Source organism: Balaenoptera acutorostrata, chromosome 18 (genome assembly GCF_949987535.1).
Source record: "Balaenoptera acutorostrata chromosome 18, mBalAcu1.1, whole genome shotgun sequence".
NCBI classification, from domain to species: domain Eukaryota; kingdom Metazoa; phylum Chordata; class Mammalia; order Artiodactyla; family Balaenopteridae; genus Balaenoptera; species Balaenoptera acutorostrata.
Window position 1 is genome coordinate 72593685 of NC_080081.1, and position 22139 is coordinate 72615823.

The following is a 22139-nucleotide window of genomic DNA, read 5'->3' on the forward strand; positions in this document are numbered from 1 at the left end:
ATGACTATCAATTCTTGGGAAATAGTTTAGCTTTGTGCATGTTACTGATCACTAAGACAGACCAGGCAGTTAATATATAGACAGATAGGAAAAGCATCCATTCATTCATTTACTCACTCATCCATTCATGCATGGGATACACAGTATCTGCCTTCAGGTGCAGTGGTTGAGAATCCACCTGCCAATGCAGGGGACATGGGTTCGAGGCCTGGTCCGGGAAGATCCCACATGCCGTGGAGCAACTAAGCCCGCGTGCCACAACTACTGAGCCCGTGTGCCACAAGTACTGAAGCTCATGCGCCTAGAGCCCGTGCTCTTTAACAAGAGAAGCCACCGCAATGAGAAGCCCACACACCGCAACAAAGAGTAGCCCCTGCTAGCTGCAACTAGAGAAAGCCTGCGCGCAGCAGCGAAGACTCAACACAGCCAAAAATAAAATAAATAAATAAATAAATTTATTTTTTAAAAAAAGGCTTGGAACAGAGCGGGTGGTACTAATGATACAAACAGCATTAAACACCATAACAGTGTGTGAAGACGTTTGAAACAAAAGGTAAGATACAACAAAACCATCTGAGGTTGGGAGTGTTAAGGGACAGTTTGAGAGATAAGGTGACATTTGAGCTCAGCCTTGAAAAAGAATATGACAGAGAAAAGCAAGGTGGGCAGATTTACAAGTAAGCCTGTGTGAAGACCCGCCCCAATGAGAGGGGAGCAGGGCCAGAGGGCATCAGTGGTTCCATGTGGCTGGAACGTGTGCAGGAAGGTCAGGGGCAGGGACGAAGCCTTCCATCTGAGCACGGGGTCAGCCTGGGAGGGCTCCTGGGTCTTCAAAGCCATGCTCAAGAGCATAGGCTTGATCCTGAAAGTAAAGGGGCTAAAACACGATAGAGGCACTATCAGAAAGAAGGTGCGGGGTGTTACAGAATATCTCAACGTTTAAGAGAATTAAAGCTACCAGTGGATGAGAGAACTACTTCAGGGATGCAGTTCTAGACTCCAGAGGGGTCCTTAAAATAGTAGAGATTTTAGAGATTAGCTACTATTTTTATCCCACTTTTCAGGGAATATTCTAGGGTGTACAGGGTGGCTAAATTACGTATCTAGGTCCACACACTGTTACTGGAAGAGGGAAGAGTATGACACAGCTCTGGGTGGGGCGTAAGCATTTTCCTGAACATCCATTGAGGGCAGAAATCATTAGATAAATGTTTCAGGGACATTAAAAAAATAGAAAATTTAGCTCTTTTAATCAAAGAGCTAAGAATTGAGGTAGAAGGATGACAGAAACTAGACAAAAGACAGTAAATGTATTAGGAAGGATAGGATAGATATGTACGTATTTCTTTACACAACACAGTTGACAGCTTCCTGAAAAGTGCACCACATTTTTGTAAAACAAATTATTTAAAATGCATTATATTAGGTAAGAGAATTTATTAATTCATAGTATGGATAATTTATACACTTTATAATAACCCTCTGATCAGTTTCTGGTTTGTAATTAAATTATCTTTTAAAAGGGACATAGCTATCCTATAAACTGAGTGGAAAACAAAGCTAATCTCATTGAATAATGCTGCCCAAATCAATGTGAAATTACCACAACTAGTGTGGGTATTAAAAATATAAAATAACGTGAACACCTGCTAACCCAAGATGGTCTTAATTCCTGATCCCTTAAGACTGTCTTCTGTTCTACATCATTGGAAGATGGGAAGCAAAGTTCCCTGGGTTGTCCCAGAGCAAGCTGTGTCCTCTATGTAACTTAGCTACATGGGTCACTGGCCCTGTTCAAGTGAATACAAACATGTTTGACAAGATAAATCCTATTAAGACAGGAAATATGAGTCTTATCCTCTACTAATGAGTCTACCAAAGTTTTAACTGACAGAGCTTCTAAGCAGAGTGATCTTGGGCTTACATCTTACACCATAGGATGGTCGAGCAATAGGATGATAGGGAGATGTTTAACCCCAACCACAGTGGGGTCTTTGCAGGATTTTGTAGGTACACTCTATATGTAAAGGAGGAAAAACCCTGTTATCTAGAATCCAGCTGCCTCCTATAGAGGATGACTCTTATTAGACTACAGAGTTTCTCAAAGAATGAGTGGAAGATCCCTCAATCAGAATCAAATCATGACTATTAATAGTAAGTACTCCCAGGCCAACCCCAAACCAGATGAGCCAGCATCTGAATTTAATTTTAACAAAATTTGAGATGGTTCTTATGTAGCCTTATGATGACCATGGGCTTAAAGGAAGTAATCTCAGATGGCCCTTTGATTTTCATGAGCACCTAGATTGGTTTTGGATGTGCTGTGATAGGCCAAAGGAAGAGCTGGGGGTAGGAGCTGGTAAGATCAGAGCTGCTCTATATGACAGAGGGAGAAGAACATGAAATTCTGGGGATGGTGTAGTAGAAAGGAATTTGAAAGAATCGATGGGAAAAGAAAAGAAGAAAGAAGTCACCAAGATGTCCAGGGGTTAAGAATACTGGTAGAGTAGGCACTGAGAAATCTCAAATGTCAGGGTGGCTGAAAGGGCTTTTCAAGAACAGGGACATCTAATATTAAATCAGCGTTGTCTGTGCTGAATGAATATCTAAAACCTACATCCTCTTTGTCTCTCTGGACATCCACAGAATCTGCTATACACACAGGCTTTTATGGTTGAGTTTTTGTTTGTGGAAATCAAGGAAAGACGCTGAACTTCCCTTCTGAATCCACACAGCATAAGAAGATAATGGGAAAATCCATAAATGGCAAAAAAGAACAAACAAACAAAACGTTAGCAGAAGCAGGAACTTAAGCAGAAGGACAGTGTCTCTGAAGTTACAGAGATCTGGGGGCTGGGCCTGGGACTTTCTGTAGGTATTGGCATGGACGCTTGATCAATCTTTACTTAAATTTTAAGAGCAAATTGCTCCCAGCTGACTTTTAGGTTATGTGAGGTTATATGATCTTCTCCTTCTATTACTTTAAAACTTTAAAACAGAAAAAAAAAAAAAATCTTCTGTGTTTTCAAACCCTAGTGCTTAGAAGAAATTAGCTTTAAAAAAAAAAAACCTTTTTTTGCTTTATTTTGAGCTCTTCTAGAATCCTTTTCCCAAAGTAATGATTATTTATTACATACCCCTTCAGAGGTATAGAACCTGCTGTTAGATAATTTTTTAAACTGAGGACCACACAAAACAACAGGGTGACCTATTTTTCAAAGATTAAATTGAGCCCTGACAACCTTAAAAAGTAATACATTTCCCTCAATTGAGAAAAGTATTTACTTCTCAATGACAGATGCAGGCACACAGCTGCTCCACAAGCTCAGTCAGGCTAAGTCTACTGTTTACCTTCGATGCCCCTTTAATCAGGGGTCTTATTAACTGATTTTTAATTAGGGATTTGGTTATACCCTGTGTGGAAAAAAGAGATATATACATTTTTTGTTCAATCACGAAGATATAGGGTTTTAAAGCTGCTTTGGGTTATAACTTTTTGAACATGAGAATGGAATAAACCTCAGAGAATATGTGGTGAAGGAGAACTTGAAACTGAAAAGTTGTGAAATCTTATCTTGTCTCAAATTTGCTCTCCTAACATTGAACAGAGTATTTCCATATGCTTTAGCTTCCCCACTGTGACACGGGAATGGTGATCTTAGTCTGTGAGGACAATGACAATTTAGCAGACCTTTTCACCGTTCCAGAGGAAGATATTCCTACAGCTTTCCCCCCACAAAAGAAATGTTTATATAGGGTCTAGGTTTTCCTCTGGATCACATCTCTGAGGGCAATCATGTTTCCTGTGCATTTCCTTGAACAAAAGTTCCCCAAAACTAAAATTCCCCCTCTCTCGCTTGATTCCTTTCATCAAAGAAACAGACTTTTCATCTCTTAAGGACAAAATGAAAAATAAAGCCAGCTGAGATCTTGATGCCGTGCACGGGACCAGGCTCGCCCTTCAGCTGGGTGTGTCACCACCTGTGACTGACATGTACCTTTTAAAGCTTCAACCTCCCCCTGCCCTGCCTCTCCACTGCAGTGTCCTGTGCAGAAGGGTGGGTGTGTGGAGGCTGGATAAACACAGGCTAGTGCATGGATTGCTTGCCTCTGGGACCCACAAGGAAAGCTGTGGGCATCATTTTCTGCTCACTTTCTTGTTCACAAAAAATGACCCCAGGGCTTCCCTGGTGGTGCAGTGGTTGAGAATCTGCCTGCTAATGCAGAGGACACGGGTTCGAACCCTGGTCTGGGAAGATCCCACATGCCGCGGAGCAACTAGGCCCGTGAGCCACAACTACTGAGCCTGCGCGTCTGGAGCCTGTGCTCCGCAGCAAGAGAGGCCGCGATAGTGAGAGGCCCGCGCACCGCGATGAAGAGTGGCCCCCGCTTGCCGCAACTGGAGAAAGCCCTCGCACAGAAACGAAGACCCAATCAATCAATCAATAAATAAATCTAAAAAAAAAAAATTAAAAAAAAAAAAATGACCCCAGAGGTTCTTAAAACTAGGTTTTGGTGATGATCTCATAAAGATTATGCTGGGAAGCAGGAGACCCTCAATGTAAGCTGTCTGTGTAGGTCTGTATTTCTTCATCTGTAAAATGAGTGCATTGAATTAGATGCTCTCTAAGATTTCTTTCAGATCCATAATTCAACAATGCTCTGATTTTCCACTGTGCTCCCTGTCAAGTGAGTTATATGCTTGTCTAAGTTCTTCAACAACACAACCACCAAGCACTTTTTGCAGTTTGAGCTCTGAAAAAACAGTAAATCCCAGGACTCAAAGATATATCTATAAGATGAATAATTAGCAAGGAATTAAGAATTCAACTTTTGGAGAAACACCATAAGTCTTCTAAGATGCCCTCTCATTGAATAAAACAATAGCAATGATGACCAAAAAGGTGAATTAGCTCATTAATGCCCAGAATTGGCACGATCGAAGCTTGAAGAATTCCCACGACTTTAAAATGGGTGTCCTTCCAATTTTCCCAATGATGAAATTAAAATATTTTGAAAGTGAGGTATACTTCTCATCTAATCATATTCCTTAAAAACTGATTGGAGGGCTTCCCTGGTGGCGCAATGGTTGAGAATCTGCTGCCAACGCAGGGGACACGGGTTCGAGCCCTGGTATGGGAGGATCCCACGTGCCGCAGAGCAACTGGGCCCGTGAGCCACAACTACTGAGCCTGCGCGTCTGGCGCCTGTGCCCCGCAACAAGAGAGGCCGCGATAGTGAGAGGCCCGCGCACCGCGATGAAGAGTGGCCCCCCGCTTGCCACAACTAGAGAAAGCCCTCGCACAGAAACGAAGACCCAACACAGCCAAAAAAATTAAATAAATAAATAAATAAATAAATAAGTCAGGAGCTCTTTAAAAAAAATAATAAATAAATAAATAAGAAGAACCTGCTGTATAAAAAAAAATAAAATTCAAAAATAATCTCTTTACTACTAATGTTGAAGTATGATTTTAAAAAAAAACTGGAGAAATATTGCCACTTGGGATGAAATTCACAACATTTTATAACTTTTAAAACTTAACGTCCTAAACTATGCAATAGTTTCTTATGCTGCTTTTAAACAGATGTTATGAGCCATTCCATGTAGCAATGAGTCGCATACAGCAATGTGGGATGTTAATATGATAACTGTACTGGACAGTAAGCAAGATCCCAGGCTTGTAAACACTCTGGCCCAGAGCAGGGACAGAATTCCAGTCGGCTGATTAACCTGTATTTTGTGTACAACAATTACATATTAATCTATTTTACAGTGTTAATCTCAAATGTCCACACTTTAAAGAAGCAGAACCATATATGTACCCCTGTACTGTAGCCCCTGAAAGAGTGTGGTGGATTTTTGAGTAAATTTTTCATCAACGTCTACGCACGGTATTTTCCAACTTAATGAAAGCAACGTGCAATGCTGGGCTTCTGTCTAAACATCAGCAGCTCATATGTTGGTCATTTCTATCTCTGCTGCGCAAATACGACTGAGCTAGATCCTAACATTGTTTTAATGCAATAATGTGCGGGCTGAGCTGGGGAGCCTTTCAAGGAGCAGTGTGACAATGAGGAGAAGCCAGTGCACTCTTCCCGGCTGCTCTGTCTCCCTCCCACCGCTTCAGTTTCCTATAAGTCAATCCCCCGAGGCAGCGGTTGGATAGAGATATAGAATCGTTGTTGTCTGGGGGAGAGGATGGAACAGAAACTTTCCACTCTTTCTATCTCACTCTATCCAGTCTTGTGTCCACTCATCGTTATTTTCAAGGTCGGGAAACTTTAAAAGAGCCTTTTAAAGAGAGAACCATTACTTATCAAATAAACAAGGATTACACTCCTGCCACCACCCTCCCTCTTCACCATCTCGGTGACATTCAGGGAGCTTCCCCACTCCACAGAGGCAAGCACCAAACACAGTTTCATTTCTGCAAGTCATTTTGCCCCGTCCATAGCAGTAAAATTTTCAAAATAAAAACCACCCCGCAAATTCCCTGCTGTGGGGGACAGATGTAAGTGTAACATTATTTTCTTTTTGCTTGCTTTTTTTTTTCTTAAGTTCCCTCTGCTGAGCATGTTAGATAAATTCCTTCTGGGCTTCACTCTGTACCCCCTTACCCCCAACTATCACCCCATTGATGGGGATTTTGCAGTTTCATTTCAGGTTGTCCATGAAGGATATGATTCTGGACCACTTCCCTGCTTCCTGTCCAACCATGTTTGTGCTTGTGGGAGTGTTTGGTGTGGAAATCAGAAGCTGATTTACCACCAGTAAAATGGCTTCTATCATTATAAATATTTGTCAAGCATGGTTAAGCACACAGACTTTAGTCACCTACTTTTTTGCTGAAGGACTGAATAATAGCATGGGTATATTTGAAACAGCAAAGCCCTTTCTAATTCAGCAGAAATTAAGACAAAGTACAAGGTCACAACATCGGGATGTTTACAGTCTTCCAAAACTGCATTGCCTTTTGTTTAAATAATTATGTAGTAATTTGTGGCATCTTTATTAAAAGTAATTACATTTTGGCAATATTTCTTTTGAGAAGTTGCCCAACTGCTATTTATTTTGGATGGATGTGATTCAATAACAAAAGAAAATAAGTCGCTATAGTTTATTTCTGAATAATGCAATTTCTGTGCAGCACTAAGTATCGTGCATGATATTCATCAACTTTCATTCATTGAACATTTCTATATTTTATTATATTACTTGTATTGTTTGTTGTATTAAGAGTTTTTCTTCTCTTACGGACTCAATTATTTCTCATTCATCCAATTGGCTTAGTCAGTTCAGGCTGCTATAGCCAATTACTATAGACCGGGTGGCTTTGACAACAAACATTTACATCTCACAGTTCTGGAGGCTGGGAAGTCCACGATCAAGGTGCTGGCTGATTTGGTGTCTAGTGAGAACCCTCTTCCTGACTTCTCGCTGTGTCCTCATATGGCAGAGAGAGAGAGAGAAATCGAGAGAGATCATCTCTCTCCTGTCTTTTTTCACAAGGGTACTAATCTCATTAATGAGGGCTCCACCCACATGACCTAACAGCCTCCCAAAGGCCCCATCTCCAAATGCCATCCCATTGGGGATTATTCAACATATGGATTCTGGGGGGGTACACAAACATTCAGCACATCGTTAACATTTTAAAAATTGATCAAGAGGTGGCAGAAACAGTCCTAGTGTTTTACCCTCTGATGTGAGCAGAGGTTAGAACAAAGACCTAGATGGGTAGTGTGTAAGATTATGAGGGGGAACCAGGAGGAAGCCTGTATATAATGGAACTCAAATCCAGGTACTATTAGGAGAGAAAATACAGGTTCTCTTCCTGCCCAAGAACACACTGACCTTTGAGGGTGGTGATGGCTGGGTGTGTGGGAGAGGGGACTGAATGACAAGGGGCAGGGCCGGGGGCCTGCCATGAATAGATGCCTACCGCTTCCTACATGTGAAGCAGGGGACAGTTTAAGAATGACTTTGATCTTTGAGGATCTTTTCCACTTCCTTTAAGTCTGCAGTTCTCAACTAGGGGATGGGACAAACGTCCCATGTACCTGTGGATAATTTTCACAAAGCGGTTAGAAGCCCAGCCCCAGCCTAGACTTCCTCAATCAAATCTCCAGGGCTGGTGCCTGTGGATTCTGAAAAACCTTCTCCAGTAATTTGCATTTGCACAGTTAATTGAAAATGAATGCCCTAAGTTGCTCAGTTAATATTCCCTTAGTTGTACAAACGTTTGAAAATCTCAGAAGACTGGAAACCCTTCCTGAGCTGGGCCCTGGGGAGGAACACTCAACTTATAACTCTTTCCCACTGAGTTTTGTTTTTGTTTTTTTTTTGGCGTCCAGGAGGATTGATCTTTATTTTGTTTCCAGCCCAGATGAGGGAGATCAGCGGAGTGTGGCCTGAAGGGGAGCACAGAGATGCCAGCAGTGCCCCAGGATCTGCCTGCCCTGCCCAGAGGCCCAGAGCTTAGGGAGGGGGCGTGGCTTTCTTCCACCTGTCCTTCCCAGAGCTGGATCTGAACTCAGGCCCTGGTATTCTTTCCTCATTGTCCTCAGGTTCCTGAGCTGAAAAAACTCAAGTCCAGGCAACTGATCAGGCCAGAAGTGTTTTAGAGGGTGCAGAAGAGTCACAATTTACAAAAGGTAAACAATCCCCCACAAAGAAACCCTGATGCAGAGGGCAGTTAAGATCCCCTGGGACTTTCCTGTAGGGAGATGCTTCACCGCCAATTAGGGCTTCTGTGCCGGATGACACGGTATCAGTATTGCCATTAGCTGGTGCAACACAGAGCTTAAACACTTGTGCCAGAGAAGCATGAACACCCAAATTAGTGCACCCTGCTCTCCTAGTAAAAAATTAGAAAGGAGAACAAATTGCTGTGTATCAATGTCTTACCCATCAACCCGTCCTTCGCAGCATTTTGCATCTAGTAGTCATTCAGCAAGATAGCTTAGATTTTTGTTGAATAGATGTTGTAGTCTTCCTCATATGCATATCTTCCATTTATCCTTGGGCACTATTTTGATACTTAAAATTAAAGAATGTTTCTTTGAATTGAATCTCTCTGACCCATAATTACTCCAAAACGCCATCCAGTATTGATTATCCATCGAGATGACTTAGTCTTTCTTAAGTATCAGGGTAGGAGAGAAGAGCATGATTTGACAGCTGAGGGAGCACCATGGAGAAGTCTGATCTACTGACAAAAGTACACACCACCTTTGTGGTTCCTCCGTCTCTGTGCTCTGAACTCCCAGGATGTTCAAAGGTAAGTCTGATAATCTGTTGTTTGGCACAAAAAAATTAACTCATGCCCCACTTAGGATGGAAAGGTTTGGAAATCGCGACCTAAAACACGCTGACCATCTTGTAATGAGAGTTTTTACATGCATGTCATCCAAAAATGACTACCTGTTTAAGCTCCTAGATTTTAAAGAAATGCTGGAGATATTCTAATTAAAATCTGAAGGTAAACATTCTGTACAGAGTCCCAAAGTATTTGAAGCAAAAGAATGTTGGGGTATGGGCATTTCTCTGCATAACTGAGTAACTGGATGGCCATACACCCTGCTAAATATTTGTTAAAAGTACATTATTTATGAAAACAATTAAAATGCTTAAAATTATCACTGAAGTATCTTGAGTAAATATAAAGTTATGTGGATGTAAAAACACAATCTTTTCATAGTCTAGATGTGACTACTAGACCTTAGAGTATTAGATTTAAAGTGTGTGGGAGCTCTCAAATCGGAAAAGTTATACATTTGCTGTAGATCAGCAAATGGAAATGAACTGCTTTCAGAACAGGAGCATTTAAGCCACTTCTCAATATACTTATATTGTAAGTCCTGTATTCAGAACCGCATATTTGTATTTATTTTTTTATGACAAGGAGAAAAAGCCTGAAGTCAAGCCGTAAATCTAATGCTTTCTGCTTATTCTGTGTCCCTGCATAAAGGTAAAACATATTTCAATTTGTTTATCACACATGTGACTAGTATTAGCATTTTTGTTTTCCTTAAAAGTAACTGGGTTACCACTAATATCCTCATTAAAAGTTTTTGGTTTTGTTTCTTTTTAGAAAAAAAAACAAAGCAAAACAAGAACAGAAATTTCACCTCCCTGAATAAACCTGTCCAAAAAACAAATACGATTATTTAAGGAAACAGGATACCTCAGTTTTTGTTGCATTAGTACTTTTGAGTAAGAAATGCTATAAATATTTTAAATATTTTAAATCAAAATGTCAAACATTGACTTTCAAAACTTTTGGAAGTCTAAATACTCCTAATATTTAAAAAGATTAATTTCAAGTGGTGAATTCATTTATAATCTTATATATAAGCTATTATATATTATATGTAATTGTGAATGAACTACCATCCTATTCCAACTTTTAGTTCAAAGAAAAGCCTAAGCTGGGACTTCCCTGGTGGTCCAGTCATTAGGGCTCCGTGCTTCCATTGCAGGGAGCACAGGTTAGATCGCTGATCGGGGAACTAAGATCCCACATGCCACGTGGTGCAACCGAAAAAAAAAAAAAAAAAGCCTAAGCTGAATTTCCAAAAGCAAGGTGTTAGACAAAGTTATGCAAAATCATTAAACACAAGGCCACAAGTAAGTTTTGAAATCACAGATAGTGTTGTTTCTAATACAGAACAATTTTCAGAGGCCTGACATGACAATACTCTCAAGTTTAATGGGTTCATGTTGAGAAAATATATGGATATTTTTATTATTAAGAAGAGCTTCCATGTTACCCTCTTTTCATGGAAAATTAATAGGTCTTTTAGTGGTGTCTCATATAGAATTTACCTTAGCAGAGGATATGATTGACGACTTAGGATAACTTTCCATCCATGAAGATTTGCAGAAGTGTTCCAATTACACTTACCACCCACCCGTGTAAAGTACAAATTATGTGAAACGAAACCTTTGATATCAACAAAGAATAAGCGAACACAGTTAATTCCAGCTGTGTATCATTTCATTGTCAGGTACTATCTCATGTGCATTTCATGTAACCCTGTGACACTGGTGTTTTCACTCCCATTTCACAGATGAAGAAATAAACAGGTTCCCAGGGATCAACTGACTCGTCCAATACACGTTTAGTAAGATGGGGGATCAGAACGTGAACCCAGTTGTGAGGTAGATCAAGTGACTCGTTCAATACACGTTTAGTAAGACGGGGGATCAGAACGTGAACCCAGTTGTGAGGTAGATACTTCCTTGGTGAAATCCTTTGTCTGAAATCCTTTCATGAGAGCACAAGTTCAGACTCGTGCCTTTGAGGCTCCCTTGTCTTAGGCCCTGAGCACAGCCACCTCTAGAAGCAGCCGTGGTAGGAAGTCACACCACCAGATGGACGGGGGTGCAGCTCCGGAGAGGTCGTGACATGGTCCTTCTCACGCGCCTCCACCCTGCCTGCACACCTCACCACCTCCAGGGCACCTCCCACATCAAAGACACCCAGGTGTACGAAACATGGGTCCTGTCATCACCAGGAGGAGCCACTGAATCCAACTGCACACAATCCTGGGAAGCACTGTTTACAGTGAGACTTTAAGGAGGTCCTCCCCCGTCCTCCTTGTCCCTGGAAGGCCCTGCTCAAACGTCATCAAATCACTACTCAGCAGGGATCCTGAGTGACAGAATTCTTTTTTTTTTTATTCTTTAAAGATTTTTTTGGGGGGGGATGTGGACCATTTTTAAAGTCTTTATTGAATTTGTTACAATATTGCTTCTGTTTTATGTTTTGGTTTTTGGCCGCGAGGCATGTGGGATCTTAGTTCCCCGACCGGGGATCGAACCCGCACCCCCTGCATTGGAAGGCGAAGCCAGGAAAGTCCCCAGAGTGACAGAATCCTAACATCGAGCACAGAACTGGAGGAGGCGGGTTTAATTACAGAGTGTCTTTCCCTGTGCCTGGGATAAGCAGGCGCCCAGAAGGGAGCCCGAACCCAACTGCCCAGCTATGCTGTCTCCTTCTGGCCACCCTCAGGGAGGCGAGAACCATCTAGCTGCCAGTGTTCTTACTACTTCCCTGTGTTTCCAATAAACTCCTACATACAGCAAGAAAAAAAAAAAAAGCAGTTCTACTTTATAAATAACTTTTTTTAGAGTGTTTAGGATTTTTTTTAAAAAATCCCTTTGGAACAGAACTGACTGAAAAATGAGAATGGAGGTTAGCTTACGTGCTGGCCTATCTGCCGTGTGAGTCCTGACCAGAGGGTCCTCCTCCTCGAGGTCCCACACTCATCCTCTGACTAAGCAACAAGGAAGTACATGGAACTGCCTGTTTCCTCCAAGCAGATGGTTCCCTGCTTTTCAAACAGATGATCGTAAAATCAGTAGGCTATTTTAAGAATGAGCTGATCAAACACACCAACTTGCCTGCTTATGAGTGCTGAGTGAACAACCCATGACACCTGGCACCTGAGCCCCGCTTTCTTCTAGGTGCAGGATGAGATGCTCATTTCAATCTGACGCGCCTATGGATGGAGTATGTGTAAGGACCACGTCTCTCTCCTCCTTTGCTTTCTTTCACAGAGCTGAGCCCTCTGCTCTGGAGCTGCTGGAGTTCTTTCAGGAGGACGAGGAAGCAAGGCTAGCCGCCCGCTAGAGACCTACCTACACTCTTAATGCCTGGTCTGGTGAAGCCGAGATGGAAGAACTTCAGCCGAACAACTCAAGCTAGTTCTACAGTTGAGGCTTCTTCAAGGGAAGAAAAATGGTTAGTTTTTGATGTTTTTGTAAAAATCATAAAAATATGATTTTTAAATGTATTGGTTTTGTTTTTTAAGATTCACTGCTGTGAGTATGGTACCCCCTTCACTCCTTTTCTCAAGAGGTATTTATTGGCTTGCACAATATGCAAGGCATCCTGCTAGGAAAATTCTTTCCCATCAGCTACATAAGAAACTGTCTTATTTTCTGCTCTCTTCCCAAGGTCTAGAATAGATCCTGGCATATAGCAGAATCCTAACACATGTTTTAACAAATGAATTATACACTGAGACAAGGGGTACCTGCATTTCCCCCACCAGGAGTTCCTATGGTGATGAAAATCAGTATAAAGACCTTCCCCTTTGATAGTCTCTACTGCCAACTAGTTCTTTCCTGGAGCTAGAATCAGATAGGCCCCACAGGATAGACACAGCCTCACAGCAAATTAGTTAATTCACCACCAGATGTTAACTGACCACCTACTATGTGCAATTCCCTCTCCGTTACAATTGGGCCATATAAGATATTGCCCCTGTTTTCAAAGAGTTTCTATACAAATAGAAACTTAGTTGCCACAAAGTGACAAACTGACCACTGAACCCATTCACAAACTAAGACAATTGAACACCATCCCAGGAAGAAAGGGAAGGGCTCTTTATGCAGTACTGAGGCCAAGGAGGTGGGTGGTAGGCATTAAAGGAGAACTCAAAGAGATCGGAAGACTGGGTGATTACAGAAGGCAGAAGTCTTGAATTAGGCCTCGGAGCCCAGGTGGAGAATGGAAGAAAGGGCATAACAGGAACACAGGCGTGTGTGTGTGCACCTGTGGGTGTGTTGGGAGGTGAGGGAGGATGCGAAAGTGGAAGAAAGCAGAGCATACAAGGCATGCCAAGAGTTCATTCTGTCCAGCACGATTTGAGTCAACTGAATAAATATTTATTAGTTCATGCTATGTGCCAAGCACTGTGATAGGTACAAAGGACACAATGGTTAACAAGACTGATATGGTCCCTGGCTCACTGGCTAGTGGAAGATACAGACAAGTAAACAGATAATTACAATACAACGTGATAAGTGCTGTGATAGGGCAAAGTCCAGGTGTTATGAGAAGGACGGAGAATGGACCCCACCCAGACGGGAGGGTCAGGAAAACTTCCTAGACATTCCCTACAAAGGCTGTCAAGCTGACACCTGAAGCCAAGGTAGGAATTAGTTGAGTGAAACTACGCAGGTAGCTTATATAGCACCTACCCTAGAAGAGCAAGCATGATGGACCACAGGGATCTGAAGTTGGCTGAGTTTGCAGGACTGCAAGGGGACGAGAGCAAAGAGATGCGCCGGGGACGGAAGCAGTGGCCAGGTAGGCAGTCTCGTGTACTTCACTTTAAAGAGTCTGGACTTTATCCGAAGAGCGACGGTAGCCACTGAAGAATTGTAAGGGAATGAACCAAACATATTTGCATTTTGGGTAGATAACTATCTGCAGTGTGAGACGGCCCTTAGAGGAGAAACAGGAGATAAGAACACAAGAGTAACATGTAGCTCGGTTCTTCAAGGTCCACCCTAGACCAGCTCAAGAACTAAATGAATATTTCATGAGTGAATGAATGAGCTGATCAACCCATCAGTCAATCATTCAGGGCAAGACTGGAAACAGGAGACTTGAGAGAGAGGATAAAGTTGTCTGTGTGTACGTAAGCGTCAGAGTGAATGCACAGCGGAACGCTGACATGTCTTCAATCTTGCATCTCATCAGACAAATGAGAACAACAGTTGACAACGCAGCGCAGGGTAACAGAGGGAAACAGCTTCAACACTGGAGTTAAAAGACCCACGTTTGACCCGTAGTTTTGCCAGTTATTAATTTTGAGTTGCGTCTGAATTTCTCTGATGCTCAGGTCCCACATTATATCCGCTCTTTATGTGTAACCACACAGCATATAACAGGAATGGTTATCACGACCTACGTACATTTCTGTTTTCAGCTGATGTTTAGGAGCTGTGGTGGGATTTGCAGCCTGGTGGCATTTCTAAGTCAACAACTGTAAAAAGAAGTTAGTGAGACCTACATGACAATGAAGTTGTGGTTCATGTGAAAGGGAATTTAGAAAAAAAAGTAGCCACTATTGTTCAAACTTTGGGCAGGCAACTCTCTACCTTGTCAACTGGAGACCCTAGCAGATAGGGAGAATGTTAAGAGTTCATCTCCTGTTGCTGTCCCCAAGGAGGGGAATGGCAGCAGAAACAGGCAGAAAAAATAATGTACCTGAAGGCCACAGGGGTTGGTGAGGTGGCTTGGAGACCATTTAGGGACACAGTCTAGACGAGAATCCATTGAGCTCCCACCTCAATATAAAGACTCAGCTGTGGGACTTCCCTGGTGGTGCAGTGGATAAGACTCTGCGCTCCCAATGCAGGGGGCCCAGGTTCGATCCCTGGTCAGGGAACTAGATCCCACGTGCATGCCGCAACTGAGAGTTCGCATGCCGCAACTAAGACCTGGCACAACTAAATAAATAAATAAATAAATATTTTGAAAAAAGACTCAACTGTTAGGGGGGTTCATTTCATTTTCATGATGAAGTAAAGCTTGAATGAATTATTCTTGTTTATTTTCTATCCTCACAGAGTTAGCCCTCAGCAGTTGGGTCTAATCTATCCTCCTTAAAAGACTCCAATCAATCAATCACAACAAAAAGGCCACTTTCAGTTTCTCTAGGAAATTCCAATGCAAACAGTATTGAAATAAGTTGACTACATAATTCATCCTCTCCAGTGACCACGCACCCACCAGTGACACCTCAGTGAGAGTTCACAATCACAGGCGTCTTATACAAGCTGCACACCTCTAATACCAGGCATGGACATCTAAAGCTGCCATCACAGTCTCTTTATCGAGATTGAAATCCCTGAGTCTTCTGTGCTCCAATACATTTCACCATCCACATTGTTTAATTGAGCCCTTTACTACAAATGTTTTAGGCTCTGATGCAAGACAGGAATTTGAAGCATGCATTGGAGTATTTAATGGTGTTAATTTCTGGGGCACACAAATATCAGCTTCACTCAACAATCCAATAATCTTGCAAAATAAAGAAAATACACCAGAGAATGAAATGCAGCATGGAATTCTCCAGGATTGCAAGCAAAGCAGTTCCCCGATCCTGCTGCCTGATAATAAAACAGCCGCCTATTTAGACCCTTAAAGATATGAAAATAAAGAAAGAAAAAAGATGGGGGTGCTTTCAGATGAAAGAATCGTTCTATATTTTATACTCAAACATGTTTAGTTGGCTGCTTCAAGCTCTCAAACATGTCCCAAGTTAATTTTAAATGTAACACATCTGATCATTACAAACAAAATACAGTCCTTGTTGCTTTTGGTTTGTTTTTTTAACTGGCAGGCATCAACTGAAACAAATCCTACCTGGAAATATGGATGGTCTCTTTTTCGGGCGCCTCAGGTGAATGGGTTCCAAGTTTTTAATGTTTCTTTGAAGTCTTCCTTTAATGTCATTTCCTATGAGTAGTTCAGGTGGCAGGCTACTCCGTCTTGATGATTTACAATCATTTTGAGATGAATTTAGTTTGTTCTTCGTCCTGGAATATAAATTGCCGTCATCAACTGCCATGGTAGGAAATACATTAGATTTTCTCAACAAAATCTGAAAAGCCAAACCCAGCCTCAGCCATCTGCGTCTCCACCCCAGATTCAGATGTTCTCATGCTTTACGCCACACTTGTTTGGGAAGCTTAGCAAGTTGATAGGCGTGTACTTGAACAGGTGTAGAATTACGAAGGAGCCCCTCCTATCCACAGCTAATAGCACAAGGGAGGAGAGATCCAAAATATCATTAGGTTCAGAAGACTGAAGAATTTGAACAGATGTGGCACACGGGTAATAAATGTGATGGTTACTGTGTGAAATTTCTGTTTTATTCATTACCCTAAATTACCTGTATTATTTATTAGTGCGATGTCATAAAGCAAACACAACTTATTAAGAATGAATACCTATGCAAATCGCAAGCCTAATTATTATTACTTTCCAAACTATTCAAGATTTTTTACAAGCTTTTGGGAAACATTTTACATTTCCTCCTACCTTTTTGTTTCAAACTACACACGCAGAACAAACATCTGTCTTTATTAAATTCCTTATCTGGCAGGCAGCCGACTGGAAGTTGGCTGGACGAAGGAGATGAGAGATGGTTGGGGAGATGAGGAAGGAACCCGCGGTGGGCGTGTACCTAGCAGCAGTGCCGGGAACCCAGCGCAGCTCCCCACCCACCCCTTCCATCCTGCGCTCTACCTGGCAGACGGCTTTTTGAAAAGGTCAGCTGTCTGGCGGCGAAGTCAGAGGTCTAGCAAATGAGCTGTGACCTATAAGTGATGGCAGCCTCCACTCAGCAAAGGGAAAGGAAACTCTGTGATCTTTGCGGGGATTCTGCCTTGCTCTCAACTAACGTGGTCAACTGGTTTGGTGGTCCGAGAAAAAGCAGCATTTACTAGATTCCTGCTTGACCTGTCCCATACTTTCTTTCTTTCTCTTCCGGAGTTTGCATTTTGTGTCCTTTGTTCCCTTCCCCCTTGCTCTATTTATGTGGAAATGTTCTGCCCTTTTTTCTTTGACTGTGCAGAAATCATAACTCGATCATTTATTCCCTCATGTCCCAGGGCTGGGTCTCCTCTCCCCAACCCCCTCCTCTGTCTCGGTCACACACACACACACACACACACACACACACACACACACACACACACACACACACACCCCTCTTATGTTCTGTCTGGTTGCAGTGTGAGTCAGAAGATAAAGAAGATAAAATCTGCCTTTTCTCTTCCCAGCGCCTGGAATCAGTAGATACATACCATTATAAAGGATTTAGGGGTTGTTTCAGAAATCACTGTTTACTTAGGTTTCCTGGCTGCCAAGTAGGTTGTATTACTTGGTAGAATTTAGGAGCTGGGTCTTTTCACCTAACTGAGGATACACTTCAACACAAGTATAAGTTTCATTCTCGTTTCTCCTTTTAGCAAATAGGTCTTCAAACTACAACAGATTTTCTGAAGAGAAAAGTATTTTTTTAACAAGTGTGTCCAGATTAGGGTTGCATTATAACCCATAAATTATAATTATAATCCAGCAAGCTATTTGCATATTAGATTATTAAATTATTTTACTAATTCTGAGAAACATCTACACCATTTCCCTTGCAGGACTTAAAACTATTTTGTCAAGTTGGAACGTATCACGAACTTCAAAACAATGAGTGGCTTGTACAAAACTATTCTGAAAAGCCCATGAGACTTCTTGAATCTCCCTTAGCTTAATGAAGATACATTTTTTTTTCTAGTAAAGAAATAAAAAGTAAAGCATTACTTAAAGTTTGAGATAATGATTTAATAGGAGAAAGAATGCATTTCCATAATGTAAATCTCAAGAATGTTGTTTAAGTTTTGAACAGGGTAGAGCCCTAGGGTACAAAATACTGGATGCTAACAGCGAGAAATCTAGCAAAAGACAAGCTGAAAGTCGAGCTATTTAGTGACTTTCTTTCCCAATTCACGGTATCCCCACGGGGCTAAATAAGAGTGTGTATGAGATGAAATGGAGTCTTAGAGGAAAGGTGTTATTATCACACAGGGTGTGGAACAGGTACGGCTGCACCTTGGAGAGGCTGGCTGCAAATACAGGGTTAAGAGTGTATGCATCTGGAAGGCATTGTAACAATAGCTGTGGTTTATTGCACGCTTAATACCAGCCAGGTTCTGTGCTAAGCTTTGGACATGCATCATCTCATTGATTCTTCCTAATCCCCCTGTTCTACAGATGAGCACACTGAGACTGCCAAATGCCCGGGGAACTGGGGGAGAGATCTGAACACAGCTTTGACCTGACTCCAACGCTTATGCCCAAGGCCATGCTTTAAACTACACCACACTGAAAAACAAAAACAAAAAACTACACCATACTCAAAACAAAACAAAAGAACACCATGTTGCATTATTAAATGTATACATGAAATCTGAAAGAACTCTAAAGTCTTTCTCTATTTTCCTAACACAATTCTTGGTTTTAGGCAGATTTCCATTGCATCACTGAGTGAGGGAGGAATGGTCTGGCTGATCTAACTGGGCCTCCCCCGTGTAACCCAGCTGTCAGGACATCTTTAAGATCCATGGAATGAAAGTATGAAAAAACAGAAGGAGAATTCTGATTTATGCTTTAATAATAAAGTATTCATGTTGAGACTTTGCATATTAAAATGCATTTTAGATAAACGTATTCCATTTTCCTGAGATTTAAATCATAATTAGGGGAAAAAATCCTACCCTACTTGTGAAGGTGCCCCTAATCTCCTGATCCTCTAAAAATAAAACGATGTAAGAGAGGGCTCAGGGTTCCTGATATGCGCAATTTAATTCCTCTCCTGCCCAACTATTCTCCACTCATTGGGAATATAAACAGATATGAATCTAGCTCATTTAATATATTTTCTCAAAGAGAAAAGTGAGAACAGCTTGAATTTGTTATTATTCAAATTTTAGGGTAATGAAAAAAAGGACAATTTTTATTTATTTTAAAATAGTATTAAATTTGTGAACATAAAAAAAAGTAAACTTTCTTTTCAAAATATTTACATTGGCTGACAACATGAGTGATAATCAGCCACAAATAATTTAGCTTGGTTTGGGCTAAACGAGAATATTCACAAACTGTAATGTTAAGTCCATTCCTCCCTCTTCATACTACCAGCCAAAAGTGGAATTTCATTTTTTTTCAGGTAGTCAAAGGAATGATGATATACCAGGCTCTGAGCTAAAAGAAATCTTGAAACTTATAGCATAGTTAAGTAATTTAAAATATATAACCAGACATTTTCTATTCCTATACCTTTAATAACCATTACGTTTTAAAAGTTTCCATTCTCCTAAAAATCCAATATATTAATCTCTTTTGAATTATTTTAATTTCTTATTCTTCAAGAACTTGTGTTTTGTTTTGTTTTTTTTTACCAAAATGGATTAAATTTAATCTGTGTGGTACCAAAAGCCTTAGAGCTTTCTTTGTTTTTTTAATTAATTTTTATTGGAGTATAGTTGACTTACAATGTTGTGTTAGTTTCTGCTCTACAGCAAAGTGAATCAGTTATACATAAACATATATCCATTCTTTTTTAGATTCTTTTCCCATATAGGTCATTACTGAGTATTGAGTACAGTAGGTCCTAATTAGTTATCTATTTTACATACAGTAGTGTGTATGTGTCAATCCCAGTCTCCCAATTTATCCCTCCCCTGTTTTCCCCCTTGGTAACCATAAGTTTATTTTCTACATCTGTGACTGTATTCTGTTAAGCACTTGTGTATTTTTTATTAAATGCTGTTACCATCTCATGAACATTTTATTCCTCCTGCTAATAAGACACTGTCTTCTTTCTCTTAGAATGTTCAAATATTCCATAGAAAGACATTTATTTCCTCATTTGCAGCTATAATTTCCTTGTGAATTTTGATAGCTTTTAAATAGCACTACTAAATTATTTGGGTTTTTTGAGAAGGCTGCAAGTTGAGAACTGTACAATTTTACAACTGTAACCACCTTGCTCATTATCACCTTTTGAGAAATGATCCACCAAGATTTTAGGCCTGTTAAGATTCAACCGATTAGCTTCCAAATCTCAGTCTGACTCTGCTGTACTGTATATCCTGCAAATATTTCTGATTTTTGAACTCTTTATTCAGTTTGTAAACTGAGAGGACCAATTATTCAGTGGGTTTGCCACCAGGAAAAAAAAAAAATCATCGTGTAGAATGTCAGAATGAAGGATATCACCAAGCCAAGCAACTCCACTGATGCATCCCTCCGAGAGGTCACCTGCCACGTCTTACTGCCAACACGTCTTTGCTTGGTGTTGTTAACACACCTGCAGTATTACCTAGGGTGTGACTATGGCTGAGGAAATCTTTTCTCAGTTACTAACAATACAATGGAGATTTTCAGTACTTATCTCATTGGTTCTCCCTGGCAATTAGCACTAATGACCAGCCTTTCCCTCTTCAAATTCTCTGCTCCCTTGGCGTCCATGACACTATTATCTCTTGTTTTCCTCCTATGTCTCAGGTCCCTTCTGCTCAGATTCTTCAGGGGCTCCTTAGAAGGGTATTTTCTTCTCTCCTTCCCTCGTTCCTTCTCTTTGGCAAGCCCTCTGAGTGGACACATCTACTATGTGTCTGACACCATGCAAAGTCCAAGGTCTCTGCTCTCAAGAACCTCTTCATCTAGGAAGGGAGACGACCTATAACAAACGAGTTACTGGAACACAGAGATCACTCTGTGCAGAGGTGACATAAAAAAAGCTACTTGGTCAGCTCTTCCTGATGGGGAGGGGAATGGGAAGTGAAGCGTTTTCAGGGGAGAAGAGGAGAGTTCACAAGGCAGATGAAGGGAACCAGTGCAAAGGCACTAAGACGTGACATCACACCAAATGCCCACAAAATGGCAAGCACAGCAATCCTGTACCTACCCTGGGGCATTATATCATGCAAAACTACAGACATTGAAAAAGTGAGATTGAGCAATCCTAGCAAATAGGGAACAGAAGGAAAAACCATAAGTTGGCATTATTACATATTTGTTCAAACACCACCACAAATGAGACATACAGAAGACACCTCCTTTAAAAAAATCAGTATTAAAAACCTGGTTCCAACCTGTGCAAACAATTTGGTAATTCCTAACAAAATGTAAAAAGACATTAAAAAAAAATCTGGCTCCAGTAAATAACCCTTCTCCTGAATCATCTTTATTTATTCCAGAATCTATGATACAGAGATTTGCTGAAGCAGACTCTTATGCAAGTTTTTAATGTCATGCAGACTGTACCTTTTAAAAAAATCTTTAGAACCAGGTCTTACTGGCTTGAAATCCTACTTCATTTGCACTTGCATTCCTCTTTGTTCAATTTTGCAAGTCTCAGCAAAATGCCAGCATAACTGCAGGGCCTTTTCTCAAATTAAGGTAGGGCTTAAGGACACATTTTTCTGGGCTTGTTGTGGAGTTCTCTGGTGAGAAGGTACAGCATAAACAAATCTCCCTCCCTGTACTACGTCTCTGACACACCCACATGGTCTCTGAGAGGAAGGACGGATAGTTATTCTTCGGTTTAAGGAACTAAACCGAAATTTGCATTCATAAGAGAATCGAAGCTTTTAAAATATTTTGTCCAAATACTAGATGGTGTAACCTCAGAAATGCGGTAGCTAAAACCAGGTTGGTAAGTGACTGCTGTCACTCAGATGGCAGCAGTATTAGTGGCGCTCAGCAGACGTTCTCAACCACAACTGCAACTTTCATCTGTGTGCCGACGACATGAAGTCCAAAGCCCCA

General features: G+C 41.1%; 1 protein-coding gene across 2 annotated transcripts in view; it reads right to left on the reverse strand.

Annotated features, from left to right (window-relative positions):
* Positions 1-22139, reverse strand: part of FRY (FRY microtubule binding protein) — a 420573-nt gene that overhangs the window by 303622 nt on the left and 94812 nt on the right. For both annotated transcript variants that reach the window (XM_057532698.1, XM_057532699.1), the window contains exon 2: positions 16173-16345. The gene's annotated coding sequence lies outside the window, so the exon portion shown is untranslated. The remainder of the gene's footprint in view (positions 1-16172; positions 16346-22139) is intronic.